Source organism: Puntigrus tetrazona, unplaced genomic scaffold (genome assembly GCF_018831695.1).
Source record: "Puntigrus tetrazona isolate hp1 unplaced genomic scaffold, ASM1883169v1 S000000469, whole genome shotgun sequence".
In the NCBI taxonomy this organism is placed as follows: Eukaryota; Metazoa; Chordata; class Actinopteri; order Cypriniformes; family Cyprinidae; genus Puntigrus; species Puntigrus tetrazona.
Window position 1 is genome coordinate 131,020 of NW_025048111.1, and position 17,405 is coordinate 148,424.

General features: G+C 40.7%; 1 long non-coding RNA gene across 1 annotated transcript; it reads left to right on the plus strand.

Moving 5' to 3' along the window:
* The first annotated feature begins 1,815 nt into the window (after positions 1–1,815).
* Positions 1,816–14,266, plus strand: LOC122334012. Its single transcript, XR_006248706.1, has 3 exons — positions 1,816–1,936; positions 9,133–9,241; positions 14,172–14,266. It is a non-coding gene; the product is annotated as an uncharacterized LOC122334012 (long non-coding RNA).
* The last annotated feature ends 3,139 nt before the right edge of the window (positions 14,267–17,405 follow it).

The following is a 17,405-nucleotide window of genomic DNA, read 5'->3' on the forward strand; positions in this document are numbered from 1 at the left end:
GAGACAATGCTTGATTTTTTTAACCCCCTCCTTCCTCCCATTGTGCCGAGTCGACCGGCTTTACATCTGAAAGGCTCTGAAAGTGACAGTTTTTACTCTTCATCTTTTGCGTGTTGGGTTGAGTTTACCTCAGAAGTAAACTAAAGTTCGCTTTCTTAACTTTCGCATTCATTCAGGTGTCAAATAAATTGAGAACATGAATAGGGTTGCTTTATTGCAGTGTAGTTACAATGTAATTACATTACGTGTGCTCTGTTGCTATATGCTTTGCCCCCAAATTAATGAAATATGACGTTTATTAGAATGTTGTTTTGAAAATTTTTAAAAAATGTAAATAAAATTAATAATAATAAAAAAAACAAGGTTACGCTTCATTTTAAAGAGACTTTGTTACAGGGTAATTACAATTTAGTAACAGTGTACTTACTGTATAAATTGATTATTTTTTTTAGTTGCTTGTAATTATGCATGATTTACTGTTATTAACATGTATATCCGTCCCAGGTTAAAATAAAGTGTAAACACAAGTAATTTAGAATTAATCTGTAGCATTGTTTTTTATTTGCTTAATTTAAAAATGCGTGGTTTGGATGTTTCCATAAGCACAGAAAAAACTGTCCCCACAAGAAAAACAACTTCTTTAAGAAATAACTAATAAAAAAACTAATAAGACTGTAAAATGCTCATTGCATAAAAAAGTTTATAGCATAAAATATGTGTAAAGCTCAATGTAAAACAATAGAAGTCTGTGTTATGCCCTTATTTAGATAAGTAAACGTGTGTGTGTGTGTGTGTGTGTGTGTGTGTGTGTGTGTGAAAGTCTCTTTCACGCCACTAATCACGCCGTCGTATTCATGGCTTTCCTTTTCTTCCCACCTCTCTTCATGCCAGTAGAGCCCCAGCCGTGGCCGCTCACCGCAAGCTTTTCACTTCGCAGACAAAAAGAGGCGACACGGAGCAGCCGCGAATAATGCAGTCAAAAAACGCACCGAGAGGAATCGCTGTGTTTTACGAGCCATTAAAATTTTATTCATCCCTCCACCGAAGCAGGTTTTGGCCAGGGGTCGTCATGCTTTAAATAAACTCAAAGTCGCTCCAGCACTTCAACCCGTATCAGCGTTTACCCCGCGCCTTCGGACGTTTTGCTAAGCGTCGATATTTCTCGCACTCGGGGGCTTGCGTTTCCCAACAAACCCTAAACGCTAAGAAATTGATCCCACACCCCGTGAACGACGCCTCGGGCGATGTGCGGCGTCACCCTCCCCGAGCAACGAGAGTTTGATTTCTTGACCGTTTGAGAAAATCTCGTTATTTGAAGGCTTTTTCTTGAGTCACGGACTTATAGGTATCCCGTCCGGCGCCCGGCTTGCGCGTTGCGCTGCTGACCCTCCCCTCAACTTTGACTCTTGACCCGCAGAGGTATCCGTCATGACAGGAGGCTACTTAACACAAAACGGTGCCTGCTTCCAAGGGAGAGCAGAAAACACGGCACAAACACACACACAGCGGATTCCTTTATACCAGCCCTCGGCTTTTGTTTCGGACTGAAGAACGTGTTGCCTTTTCCACCCCCTCCCTCCCTTCTGCTTTCTTCCCCTCTCTCTCCTTTTCTTTTCATTCTTTCTTCTTTTCTGTTTTTTTTCTCTCCTGCGCCTAGCAGTGTTCCCGTTCCGCAGCAGGTAGCGGCTGGGAGCAGCGGGATTCTGGGAGACTGTAAGAGAACGCCTTAATGAGCTGAAGGCCTCCTCGGCTGGAAACAAATGTATGCAAATGAGATGCATAAACCCAAAAAGGATGGTGGTCCAAGAAGAGAAGACGAAGCGCAGCTGACTGAGAGAGGAACGAGACCCACCCCCACCTTCCTCTCTCCTCAACCCTCCCCTTCCCCAAAGCAGCACCGGGATGAGCTCTACTATCTCTCTCATCTGAGAAACCGGTAACAAAAGCACATTTTCTCATCCTCCACTTACCGGTTTTTGTTCAATCACACCCGGTGGGATTGCGCTTAACTAGTTCAGTTAATCAGAAGTCGGGGGGGTTCCTCGATTCCTCTAGACGCGCTCAATCGGATGTAGCTGGAATAATTAGAAATGTCGGGAGTATTGTTGTGGACGGAAATATGATTGTGTGTAGCTTTGGCACGTTCTAATTACGTTTACAACTGCGAAATTGTTACATGACTTATTTTTATTAGCTGACAAAAAAAATAAAAAATGTTACGTTATTATTACTAAGTTTTGCATACTTGGTTACTTATGCATGTGTTTTTATCTTTACACAGAAATGCATACATTTATAATAAATGCAAGAAATTGTATTTATGATGGGCGCATGTTGGATGCCAGTCTTTGCTTACGTTTAAGAAAATTAAAGCAGTGCCTCTTTATTAAAAAAAATAATAATAATAATCTCGATTTGTCCTTCCTTTCTAAATAAGAGCTCATATTTTTGTGGAGAGTCATCGGCGGTTTTCTCAAGCGTGTCGTATTCTCGTTTTGATTCCCTGCCTCTTTCAGTTTTCTGGCTTTTGCTTTTTCCAAGCGTGTATTTCGTTTAACATAATTTTATTATTATATTTACGATTTATCAAACGCGATGATGATTTATCAGGTGAACTGTATCGTTTTCTTAAAGCGAACGTTCGTTTCATGAATCCAGGCAAGTGGCTGACGGCAGGTTTAAACCGTGAACGAACAAGAAATATCGAATTATTTAGCCTGACATTAATATTTCGAAAAGCGAGAATGCGCTTTGCGTCTTGACAGGTGACAATAAAGGTGGCAGTGATGCTAAAGCCTATTGCAGCGGTGTAATGCATTTATTTAAAACACGCTTTGTATAGAATAATTAGCGCAATCCATTCCGAAACGCGCGTGACCATTTTTGGACATACGGAACGGTGGTATTTGAAAGCGTGTTCGTCCTCAACGAAGTCGATGGTCATCGCGACCGCCGCCGTTATTTCTCGTTAAGCATCCGTCTTATTTGAACGCTTCTAAAAGACGGTGCCGTCTGGAGAAGGACTCGCGGGCTGAAGAGCTGCGCGCGCGACAGAAATCGTCAGAGCGGAATCTGATTCCCACGTGCCCGCGGGTACAGGCGCACGAAAAGGAGAAGAAAACTGCAGCCCTTTAGTGAGAAAATGAGAGGCACCTGATGACGGCGAGTTTGACACGTGTTAATTGCTCAACAGCTCTCCTCATTAGGGATTTTGGAATTGTCGAAGCGCTTCAGGCGGAGGGGCTGCTGTCTGTCCGCATCAGACGCGCTGCCAATACTCGCGATATTACATCAATCGCTTCACAGCGGCTCGTTTTCTGAATTGTTGTTGTTGTTTTTTTTAAAGCAATATCACTAAACTTCAAGATACGGGCTGCGCCCTTAAGCTAAGTTCAAAATGAACCTTTGTTTTGCTGTGGTGAAAGTGCAGTAACCGCGTTTTTTGGTGAAACGGTTTAGCTACAAAAAAAATATATATATATGGTTAGCAAAAACGTGGTTAATTGTGGTTACCGTGGTTCGACTAGTCGTTATAGCGGTTTTATGCTAGTAATGCTAAAACACGCTAAATGCTAAAATACGGATTATATTAATAATATGTGACCCTGGAGCGCGCAGCCAGTCATATAGCGCGGGTAGATTTGTAGATTTTTGGCATATTTTTTCTTATATGCCAAAAATCATCAGGGTATTGAGTAAAAATCGTGATCTATGAAGAGAAAAAACACCGTTTTTTATTTCATTTGGACAACTTTAAAGGTGATTTATCTTAATGTTTAGCTTTTTTTGCACCCTCAGGTTGCAGATTTTGATATGGTCCTATATCCTAACAAACCATACTTCAATGGAAAGCTTATTCGTTCAGCTTTCAGATGATGTATAAAAATCTATCTATCTATCTATCTATCTATCTATCTATCTATCTATCTATCTATCTATCTATCTGCCTACTTACCTATCTGTTGATCTTTCTGTCCTTTTTATCGTTTTGCATCGTACACCTCGTGCACTGGTTCAACGTGTAATTTTTCTAATGGCCGAATCCCTGTTTCTTGTTATCATGTACGTTTCCAGCGCCTGGCTTTCATTTGGGCCCGCAACAATGAAACGCGTCATGTATTGAGATCCATCCCTCTGGTAAATTACTTGTTACCTGCTGGCATTTATTTATGTGGCTGTGAATTATAAAGCTTTGTTATTGCTCTGCCTTGGGTGAATTGTTTATGACACCAGTAATCGGAGTAATTGTTATTGTTGAAATGACCTGTCAGCTGGCCCTTGCAGCGGAGCTTGTCCTACTGACAGATAGTGACAGCGGAGAGGACTCCTGGACCCGCACCTCTGATGAGTTCTCCGCTGATAATAAGGAGCGCTGGGCCCCTGATAATTCGCCTGTCAATGCTGCCTGCGCATCCCAGATCCTCAGCCAAATTGTTGTCATTCATTTTGACAAAGACGGCAAAAAGAGAGAGAGGGGCAGAGAGAGAGATTACCAAAATAAATTAATTTGTTCACACTCCCCCCATCTCCGCGAGGCCGCTCCCCGACCCGACTCGTAAATTGCGCTTGTCTGCTCGTCTCGAGCTCATCGTCCGCTTCACCTGCGAATGCTTTCGGGGCACATCTGAGCGTTCGCGAGGCCTCGTCAGGCTGATTTAAAATCTCTCCCGGCGCATGCTTTCAAAAAGCGCTGGCAGAAATAACGGGAGGAGAGGCCAAGCGGGAGGATCTGACCAGAGTCAGGTTTCCTTTCTACCCAGAAGCTCTTGCTCTGGACATATGGCGTTAGCAGGTCAGCCCCGACCGCGCCGGCGGGGCAGATCGACCTCTGAGAGGCTGAAAATCATAATCAATGTCATCGCCGACCGAGTGGTGCTCACGGGAGACGCATCGGTCCGCGTCACGTCGGCCTTTCTCTGCGCTGAAACAGATCCGGAGTGTTTATGCGCTAAATTCGGGTTTTCCGTTCGGTGTCAAGTGGGAACTGATAGCTCGACGTGACGCGTCCGCCTCTTGCGTTTCGGTTTTTCTTGCAGCCAAAAGCTCACGCTCGTCGATGGCGGATAAAATCACAGGCCGTGCGATCCATCACGTTTAATTAGGCCTCGGAGTTCCCAGTAATAGTCTTTACTGCTTCCCGAACCTATGAAAATCAAGGAAAATGTTATTTATTTCGTCGTTTTATGTCGCGGCACTTCAGGTTTGCCCAGAACCGCATATATATATATATATATATATATATATATATATATATATATATATATATATATATATATTTTTTTTTTTTAATCAATTGCTCTTTAAAGCCAACTAATCCCATTTTTAACAATACGGTTCACCTCAAAGAAAGAAATACGCCACAAAATCTGAAATAGAAGATTGCGATGAGTATTATTCACAGCATGGCTGAGTGGAATTAGTTCTGCGGAGATGAAAAGATGATATGCCATGAATAAAGCTCAGATGGCAGGTGATGACAGAGGCTTGATTGCGGCGATTTCATTTATTTGGGAATTCTAGACAGAGTGATGTCGGTGCATGAAATAGCTTTCTTATCCCATTTTTACGTTCACGATCATCGGACTACGATTTTCTTAAACCAAAAAAGCTATTCCAACAATCCCGTACTCGAAAGAACCATAAACGCAGCACAGATTGCAACATTTTTCACCGCGGATCAACAGTCCCCCCTCCCGCTAACATGCTTTTTTTAAGCTTTCATTTTTTATTCAAATGATACCATTAGCAATCTATTCATTTATCAAGCATGCAAAAATTAGGTTTTAAACAATGCCATTAATTATCGTTTTCCAGATGCAAGCACGCACAGCAAAGTTGATTACGGCGATTTGAATATAACGCAAGCCCACACAGATGGGGAGACTTTAGGAAAAAGAGAAGCCTATTTGAATAGGTTAGCAGACATTAATGGCAATAATGATTTATCCGTCCGGTCTGGCTTTTAATGATATTGTTATTCCGCGGAGTTATGATGCACGTATCCTCGTGGGTCCCAACCAGCAAATAAACTCTCCCGTATTATATGATCTCTACAGTCTGCGTAATTTTTTGTGAAATTATCACGGCGTTTGCACCATATACTATTCACCTTTAATTTAGCGAGGCGCTCGTTTCTTGAATTTCACGCGAAAAAATACGATAAAATTGCTATTTAGGTATAAAGGTGCTGAATGATCCCACATTTCGGCGTGTTTATTAACTTTTTTATTAATCCATATAAAAAGCACTGCATCATTGTGAGAGCCTGAGGCACATGTTGAGTGCTGGACTGCGGTTGTCCATGTCCACATCTGTTTTTTATTAATAACACTATTTTTACAGAGAAGCCTCTTCAAGAGAAAAGGCCGAGCTGCGTAGGTGAGTTTCATCGTCTGATGAGGCGTGGGGTCTCCACGGGGTCAGACACACCATGACACCTCCACCATCTGCCCCACCTCCATCCCATCACACACACACACACACACACACACACGCACATTACCCGCTGTACTGTCCCAGCAATACGCTATTACATTGTGAGAAATAAACACTGGCGCGCTTTAATGCGGCGTTCATTCCTCTAATCCATCTCCACCGACGTTTTCTGTGGGAAGAACGGAGGCTGGTTAACCTCAAAGTTCGCCGATCGCTGTTTAATCAGCGTGACGTGGAAGTGAAGGTTGTTTTGGTGAGAGCTGGCCAGGTGCTGTATATGAGGTTTGCTTAGGGCGATATTCGGGTTATGATTTGGTGGTTCACCTTAAGCAAAAAATTATTTACCTGTTGTAAATAAATATATATTCACTGTTTGTTTTTTCTCTTGCGCTCATCAAAGTTGCATTTATTTGATTGAAAATACAGGAAAAACTGTACCATTGTTAAACAAATAACATAATAGCTTTCTAACGTATTTTAAAATATAATTCATTTCTCAGGTAGAAAACTTAACAGTGTCACATGATCTTTCAGAAATCATTTTAATATGCTGATTTATTATCAATGTTGGAAACAGTTGCGCCGCATAATATATATATATTTTTAGGATTCCTTGATTAACAGGAAAATTTTTATATTTATATTAAACTAATATAAACTTCAAAGACGTAAAAAATCGTACTGATCTCAAACTTATTTAATGTAAGTTCTAATTTCGTTCAAAAGAAAATTAAATTAAAAAATGACTGCATTTTAAATTATATTAGAAGAGAAAATGTAAACATGAATATAATTATTATTAAATATTATAATAATATAAATAATATTTTAACGTAGCAATAATTCTACTGTTTGTAATCATTTTTTAATAGTTTGATCAAATAAATGCAGCCTTGTACTCATCCCAAATATTATATTTTGGAAGCAAATCCATGCATTTATCATGTATTGATTCTGCGATATTAGATAATATTTTTGACTTAAATATATCTAGTTATCATTGCAGGTCAAAATAGCACATTCATGAGATCTGGAGATTTGGTTCTCGAGAGCGCATCGAACAAAATGCGCCAGAATAAGATTTGATTGTCAGCAAATAATCAGCTAAATTGTGTGAGACGGGTTTGGAAACGGCATGAAGGTGAGCAAATGGTGACATTTCCATTTTTGGGTGACCTATTCTTTTAACCAGCGTCATTAATTTGATGGCGAGAGGCAGAATGAGGGCAAGGAAGACTGCTGGCATGCTTTGTGTGGGAGCAGGTGCCAGAAGAGAGGCTAATAAACACCAGCTACAAGCTGGATGCTCACTCCAAATAATGTCTTTTGGCCATGGCTGGGCTATTGATGTAACAATCCTGTGTTTCGGTAATGACGCCCATGTTGGGCATCAGTTACGGATCTCTCCGCTGCTGGCATCGCCTTTCAGCCGTCCTGCGTCGATCTCACTTCGTCGTCTCCTTCCTCGTTCTCACCTTGCCGTCTTTCTCTCTTTCTTCTCTCGCCTCTTCGCTTTGGATGCGATGCAGGCCGGTTGGGACTTAATCAGAACCAGATGGACACGGTGTCGAAATTGTCCAAAAGGGTCTGAGAACGTGGGGAGCTGTCAGGCCTGTGGAGAGAGTGGAATTCTTCAGTAATAAAACGTGGATTTATCGCCTCTCTACCACAGTCGTAGCCCTTTCTGTTAAAAGCCGATAGAGAGAGGGGAGGCCACTGTCCATTATTCTCACAAAACTCCGATGCAGCTCCTCGGCGAGGCCCAAACTAGCAGCCTTCAGAGAAGGCGCATTAACCGAGAGCTTTCTCGTCCCCTACTGAGTCAAATGAACCTGCTAAAATAGCCGCTTTTCACAATAGGCTGTGTAATTGAAACCAGAATGTGGAGGATTTGATAAATTGCTTGACCCTGTAGGAATGTTAGAGCCGTAAATTTTTAGTGCATTTTGGCTATGTGTTTGGGTAAATGCATGTCTGTTCGTGTGTCTTTCGGCGTGTGAGTGCGTCTGTGCTTTTATTATTTTTAATAATAATGGCTTTTCACTGTCGTTTTAGTGAGGGCACACACACACACACACACACACACACACGAAACCATTGTGGGCCTTAAAGCACCTTTCCATTCTAAGATCAAATGGTCCATAAATCTTCAGAACTCTATGGAGTTCCTTCACGTACTTGCTGGTTTACATTAAAGATCGAAAAATCCTTGGAAGGCTAACCATCCAATGCATTTCGCTGCATCCAAAGATATAGGGGCACATTCGTGCAAAATGAATGTTGCATTGTTCGTATAAAAGTATAAAAAAGTTAAATGTATCACAGTTTCCATAAAAGCAATTATTACGAATTTTAGGAATTTTGTATAACTAAATAAAATGTTGACCTAAAACAAAAGGTAAGTTAAAAAAGTAAAAATTATATATACATATATGTGTGTGTGTGTATGTGTGTGTGACACTTTATTTTAGTATGCATGCATATTACTAGAGATATTAAACACATATCAATGCCTATATATATATATATATATATATATATATATATATATATATATATATATATATATATATATATATATATATATATATATATATATATGTGTATATATATATATATATATATATATATATATATAAACATTGTATATAAATTTTGAAAATCATTTCTCTTAATTTACCTTTATACTATATATAGGTCATGCTTCCTCCATGCCGACCAATCCCGTTCGGGCACAGTGAGGTCAGCGCAGTGTAAACACAGCACACGGCACGATTTATGGCGTTTGCTGCGGCTACAACCAGAGGTCTGTATATTTTCACATCATAATTGCTTTTTGCAGCTTTTCAATCACCGAGAGCTCTTTTTGTTTGGTCTCTCACCCTATTCTGAGGGCCGAACCATACACGACGTCCCAGGGGTATTTTCACCTCGTTCTTAATTCTTAATTTCGCCTCACGTCTTAATTTATGCCGTGTCTTTTTTTTTTTCTCTCTCTCTCCTGAGTCAAGCGAATTGCGCAGCCCTGTTAAAAGGAGCGTATCACGCTGGAGAATTCGTACCGCGGGGTTTCTCACTTGTTGACAGTAGTTACCTGCGCCCTGGCAGACCCTTGGCCCTAGGATAAAATGGCTTCTATCATGGGCCAGACGCATAAATATTTCCCTTTCTATTTTCCAAAATAGCTTTTAATTTAACAAGTTTTATGGCTCTAATATTAAGTGCATGTGTTTTACAAGACACCGTGTCCTCTGAGTCACCCCTAGGTTTTTTACCTTATGGAGAAGAGGAAAAGGGGGGGATGTTTGACTGGGCCTCTAGCAGACACTCCCCCCTACTCCCCTTGGCCTGGGCCTCTCCTTCTGAGGGACGGCCATGTAGAGAGTCTGGGATTAGGGGACGGGCGACTCCCTCTGTCCACACTAGTGTGTTCTGGCCCGCTGACCTCTCCCTCGGGGTCCTGAAAGTCCAAAAAACCTCTCAATCACTGACGTTCCTGCACGATGGGGATTCCATGTGTAGAGAGCTCTTTAGCAACCGAATGGAGTCTCGAAATTGCAATGAATAAGATGTCTCTTGATTTTAACCCATGGTTAACCTTATGTTTGTTTTAAAAAAAGTTGCTCTCTGCTTATGGATTTATTACTGGGGCACTACATTTTGAATGAAGGGTGGTGGGGGATTTGCATATTTGTGTGTGTTTGTGTGTGTGTGTGTGTGTGTGTGTGGAGAAAGAGGACCTGAATAGTCTGTCTGTCCCCTCCAGGGACAAATTGATGTCAAGTTGTTCTCTCTGTCAGGATTAAGTGTCTGTTTGCTTTTTGCTCACGTGCAGTTCAATGGCAAAAAAAAACTCTTTTGAGTAAATGCATCTCCACGTCAATGCTGTTTTATAAAAAGGATGGAAACAACTACTTCACCCAGTAATGAACATAATGAACGCCTGTCATCGCGTGCTCATCCTCTCGGTGTTCCAGTCTTGTACAATTCCCAGCGGAAGACCCCGTTTATTCCCGGGAACACAAAAGGAGAAACTTTAAAGAGTTGTATTGTTGCTCTTTTCCACGGACGGCCAAAGGATGCAGAAGCGCAGTGAAAAGTATAATCAGGATGATTTGTGCGCTCTAAGTCTCCTTGAGTCACGCAAACAGGTTTATATGAATTAAATAAAATGTAATAAATTGAATGCATGTGATGCTTATTAATGAATCAATTGCCTGTTAATGAATCGTACTGTTTGATCCAGGTCACAAAATCAGTCTGAATGATTCGTTCATGAGTCAGTTTGAGTTGGTTCTCACCGTGTTATTTTTTAATTATTATTAATATGTGTATTAATTCACTGACCTTGCCTCGAGGGAAGCAGACAACCCGAAGGAAACTGTCGCAAACAGGAAACAGAGCCTTAAAGACTACTACCGTAAAGAACACGGCTGTAAATAACTAAACAAATAAAACGAATACATAAAAAAGAATAGAATAATAATAGAAACGATCAGTTTACAATATGATTAATAACATATACAAAAATAACTGCATTATGAGATCATGAGTTCATTTGATCAGCTTTACTCCATATTTACATTATTATGAAATTGATATTAAATGACGATCCTCTCACGCTGTGACCATAAAACTGTGCTAGTTTCAGCTCAAATATGTAAATGTTTATTAGAAAGCGTCAGAACAAATTTTAAAAACAAAATCAGACCATTTCTGAGCAAACAAGCAACTTTTCGTTTTATCTTTATCTTCTCGTTTAAATGAATCTCTCATTTCCTGATCTATGAATACACTCTTTTAGATTTTCTGTAGTTCACAAAATAATTATTCAACAACTGCAACATCCATATTTCTGCTGATTGTAAATGCATCACGAACCTAATGTAAGTCAGCTTGCCATGCATTTTACAACGTGCTTCAATTCCAATAAAGCATTTGATCATTGATATTGATTTTATTTTAAATCGTAAACAAGACGCTTGGCGTGAGCGAGGAACAGATAGATGCATTCATGGGAACATAAACCCTGCAACCTGCGTAACAGTCTACATCAACAGCGGGCAAATGAAGAATAAACAATAGAGGTTTTCTTCACGGAAAACAAACACCCTCTCACACACACACACACACACACACATCTCCAGCGTGCTTTTTTCCCCCAGCTCCTGAAATTCAGCATGCCATAAATCTACCCCTCTGAATACGCCTGGCATGTTTTAAGGTTGCTGTGTCCATAATACCATATAACATAAGCACACTGCAGTTGATTGGTAGACATAAACATTGACTGCGGCCCGGACACAGTTTAGCACCCCGCTACAATTCATCGGTAAACTGAACTGCTGCTGTAAGTGAAAAATCAAGGTCCGTCGTCCCAAGAGTGGACATGGACTACACCACCACAACAAGAAATAGGGGAGAGAGACAGCAATGGTTCAAATTTGCATGTAATAATGTTCTTTTCTGCATATTTTTGCGCAATGCATCAGTCACTTCTTAAAAATTGTGCAATGGAAAAAAACGATGAGCCTCGGCATGAAATGTTTATCGCGGTAAACTTAAACTGTAAAAAATATCGGTATCCTTTTACCGTGTAAAGCGAATTAGAGCAGCTCACGGGTGAAGCCGAATGATGATAACAAAGTTTTTGTGATACGACGTCAAAGCGCCGCATAAATCTAGAACAAAATGGATGTTTTTTTTTATGTAAAATCCAGTCAAAAACACCTGGCGGTATTAGACCGGTTTGCCTGTCCTTCTAACCCCCAACCCCCAAGCCAACACCCTTCACTTCAAATAATGCTTTTATCCCGGATCTGCAGAGGTGCAACTCAGGTTACTCGTTTAAAGTGCTTATTATTTATCTTCGTGTTGCGTTTCGCCCGTTGACATCCCATTTAGCGTCGCTGACCCCGCTTATACAAACTCTAATAAATTCAAAAATGTTATAGCGTGTAACACTAACATTCTTAGTTGGATCTCAGACTAATCCATCACAAAGCCTAACAATAGCCCGCCTCGACCGTGGCACGGCGCGCTAAAAGCTTTTATGCTAAATGTGTAGCCTTGTCCGAACTAAAGTGTGGGGTGGGGGCAAAGGGTCCCTTATCGGATGGATTTGTTTTCCTTTACATCTAAGCGGAGAGAGATTTATCTCGGACGGAGGTGGCACGTCTTCGGGGTCGGCTCAAATGTTTGGGCGTTTCGTTTCCAGCCCTCTCAAACATCAGCTAATCCCTCATCAAGCGTCGCTACAGGTAGACGTCGAGTCGCTGTGGGTTTATTATTTTAAAGATGCACACACTTAGCTTTATTAGTGAAACCGATAATTCATTACAAACCCTAAAGAGCCGTTTTAATTCTTCTCCTGCCCGATGCTGGATGAATATCTACAACACCGCAGGAGCAGAACGACGGCGTTGTCATCCGTTTTTCATGTTCTCCTCTGTTTTTCAGTTTAAAGGTCTAGAAGAGGCTTTTCCACTTCTTGTAATGTTTAGTTTAGGGTAAGTATCCGACGGGCTTCCCGCTGTTACCTGAAAACCTCCACAGCGGAGCGAGTGCATTCGTTCTAACTGAATCTCTTGTGCAGAGGCAGTCAGCCGGTCTGATAGACTACATTGCTCTTTATAAACTGTCTATGGACCATAAACTACGCAGCAGAAAGCGTTGCTTTGGGTCGCGCAAGTTCAGGATTCAGACCTCAGGAAGCTCCTCTCGGGTCACTTTCTTCACAGGTTATTTTTTTAAGTGCTCCAGAATATCCCCCTCCCTTTCCCGGCCAGCTGTTCCCAGTTGTGTGCGACGATGCCAGTATTTTGGCATCATGACACCAGGCAGCTAAGTTAGTAATCCAGCCAAGCGCCCATCCCTGCGCTGCCTGAACGGGGCGCGCCTTAAAACGCTTGTGTAAAATAAACAGTCCTACTGGTATAAACTTGCGGCCTGTCACATGGTCTAACGCCAGATTCACAGTCAGACGAAATACAAGACCTTACAGTGAGAGACGACTGAATAGAAAACAAAACAGGCGAATAAATAGGTAAATGTAAAGATTTTCAAGCAGGCGGCAGGATAATCCACCCTGATGCCTCGGCAATGACAGGATCTGCGCGTTATGAACGCCCGCCATAAAGATAGCAACAACCCGAAATTGTTATATTAAAAAAAGAGATTGCACGGGTTTTGTTGCGCGTTTTGAAGCCGCACAAAGAAATACAAACGTGCGCGCGTTGAAATCCGTCTATTTCACCTTTAGAGGAATTTGCAATATCTCCAAAATAATAGTTTCCCCCCCCCCGCGCTTGCACGGTGTTTACAAGTGATAAAGTGTGAAAACGGCTCCCGTTGATTAAAAGTAAAAAAAAAAAAAAACAGCTGCATACCAAACTTATAATTAGATTCACTTAATGAACGTCTCGGACGCGTTTATGATACCGCGATGCGGATCTGCGCGCGCAACAATAACAAAGTATTTGTGTCTGATGCACGCGCTACGACTTCGGGGTGGGAAAGTGAAAACGCGCGACTCCGAGAAACTGACAAGGTGAGAGAGCTTCTTGCTGACATTTTTAACCCGCCGCGGATGCCTGCCTGATAATTATGCGCGCCTGCGAGGAACAGATACACTCCGGGTGTTACTTTGAAATCGCTACCGGATTTAATTCATCATTAGGAAATGGTTGTCTTAAAACGGAGCTTGATGTGTGAATAAACAACTGTTTCATTTGCAGCATTGCGTGGAGAATCGGCCCCGGAGCACAAAGACGCCATTTGCACGGAGGAAAAGCAGAACCGATGCGTCAAGACAAACCAAAACGCCTGCTGGGACAAATATATGTCATGGATGTATAGGCTATATGCTTTTTTTGTAATTATAATTTTTTTGTTTTTGTTGTCATGTGACAAGAAAAAAAAACAGGAATTAAATAAAAAGTGGACTAATGGACTAATCACAAGTAGATCATTAATTACTGTATTTGTTTGTTTTAACCTTGAAAAGAAATATTAGAAACTTTGAAGTAATAAATATATATATATATATATATATATATATATATATATATATATATATATATATATATATATATAGTCCCAAACGTATTAAATGTTCAATATTGGTTAAGTTTGTTTTTTCCTTTAAATAGTATATGAAAAATGGTACATATATTTTATAATAATATGCATGAAACCAACATAAAATAAAGATTCTAAAGGCTTGACACACATTTCAAACTAGCATAGATTTATTATTATTGCTATTATTAAATATATATATATATATATATTGGTAAATATATATATATATATATTATATATATATATATATATATATAACAATTTTCAAACATTATATAATCTAAATCTAATTACGATCCATTTATGCAAATTACCCGATAATCACAGCCGCCTTGTGTTTTGGTGTTTCACCGATGAAAGTTACTATCATCATTAGTCTATGAATGACAACGTCGCACATTTGTATTATTTTCACACTTTTTGACCATTAAACCCGCCGATGTTTTAATACACCGATTCCTTCTTTAGTTCCGACCGTTCAAATGAAAAGAAAGCTGTTACACAGGACAGAACGGTAATGTCGAATGGTTTCTTTTTGACGTATCGGGTTTTTTTTTTTTTTTGTGCCATCCTTGGCTCGGTGTCCATCAGATCCTCGCAGCAAAACTGGCACATCAAAAAGACGTTCCCATAGACCGAATTACAGCCTCCGAAAATAAATAAATGAGGAGGCCACTGGCCTCGGGTCAGAGGTTTATCACTCTTCTGCTATGCGAGTGGAATTTGTGACTCTCTGCCTTGTCTCAACTTGCAGCTCACATATTTACCTAAAGCAGTCGTGACCTTTTCACCTTCGGGTCCCAGTCACGTGACGAACGGGGATTTTTCTACTGTATCGAAAGTTTTTTTTTTCTTTGGTTTTATATATAGCCAGTTCGGGATGGAATTATTAATAATAAGTATTGTGTTTTCGTTCCGTGCATTGCTTTGCAATTGCATATTAAAACTCTTAATGCCCTTTAATTACCAAAGCGCAATTGGATATAATTATCTGCATCTGCATATTACGCGAACGCAACATTATTACCGATTAAACGACGTAATCTAAAATAAAATCATTTTTCAAACGCATTCATTATGCTTTATGAATACGCTTTTTACGAATCAACATGCACGCGCGCTATTAAGAGCCTTTAGTTATTCTGCATGGAGTCTATTTCTATCTAAACGTCGCTGTGCTGCTTTACTTTACCAAAAAGTTTCATCCTTCGCCCCTAACAGCAGACGCGTCGTACTTCACCGTCTCCCCGGGATCAAAGCGACGGGAGAACATAAGTGGTTATTGTAAGCGAAACATAATACCTCATAACATAAAAGAGAGCGGAGAAATGATGCTGCTGAGTGCGTTTTGGCATTCATCGGGACTGTTGGGCAGGTGGGGGTCGGTGAGCTCTCATTAAAGCCTAGCACACAACGGCTATTATTGGATCGGATCTCACCAGGTGAAGATGGGAGCCGGGCTGGCGCACCTTTCACTGACATCCGAGGCTGCTTTACCGGCTCTCGTCCTTCGGAAGCCGCGGCTGCGCTGACCTTGATAGCGATCGAGGGAGAAAGTGAGAGGGACACTGCGGGTCCGAACCGAAACACAGAAGCGGTCCTTCCGCTTCACCTATTCATTCATTTAGCCATCTGAACGGTCGAACGAGCAGTGCAGCCCATACCGCATTTTTGCACGAATTCATAATAACAACAGCCTAATGCACGCGCTAATAAACAACGTAATAACTCCTGCAGTTAGGGAAACGCTCTGTTCCAACGTGAGCGCCGCTGTATTTGCGGGAAAGGAGCAACGCGCGCGTCTATCTGTATTTATATTTGACCACAGCGGTTCTTCCGCGCCATAACGGGGCTAAGGGCTCGAGTTCTGCGCCGGTAAATAAATAAATAAATAAATATATCGATCGTATATTTTCAGGGGCGTCGCAAACACTTAGCAACACATAAAAAAGTAGCTTGAAATTATCGTAATTTGAAAAAAGAAAGAAAGATATAAATAAAAGCCTATTTAATTTGTATTTAGTTATTTACACAAGGCATTAGGTGGCCTTTTATTTAAAATTGCTATTATAATTTTCAGTTAAAATAATGGTTTATTTATATACGTGCTAATTCATTGCTTTGCTGTCTTTATAGAGATACAAGCCGTTTTAACGCGCTGCTTGCGTCGGTGGGAACGCTCGCGCTGTCCGTCCTTCACGGAAACGCGCGCATTTCTTTGATTCGCGGGCTCGCCGACCTCCCTCTGAAAGCCGAAACGAGACGTTATTACTTCATCCGCGAGCTTCGTTTTGCGCTCAGCTTCTCATGGCCACCGAGAGCAATCTGTCAAAAAAAAAAATGCCACCGTGTGTTTTTAAATACGTCTGGTCTGTTTTAGCACAAACAACAAATAAATATCACTGTCCGAAGCCTTCGCAGACGGGCTCTATTCCTTATTACTTAAATGTATTTTTGGCTGGTTTACGCGCGATGGGCTGTGTCTTTTTGTTCACGTAAACATGGTAGAATTTTGTAGAATTTTGTAGACTTAATTGTTCATTATTTGTATGCTGTTTGCTTCCACGAGATTACACACACACACACACACACATATATGTGTGTGTGTGTGTGTGTGTGTGTGTGTGTATAATATATATATATATATATATATATATATATATATATATATATATATATATATATATATATATATATATATATTCTTTAATTGTGGAGTACAAAGCTGTATAATAAGCGCTTACTGAATTGAACGGACAATAAAGCAATCCTGCATCCTCTGACCCCCGAATGCAGCCCGCTTTCATTGATCACCCCCTTATGAGATAATGCAATTACAAACATCAATAAGGAGCTGCGAGGGGAATCATTACGTGGTGACAGTGATA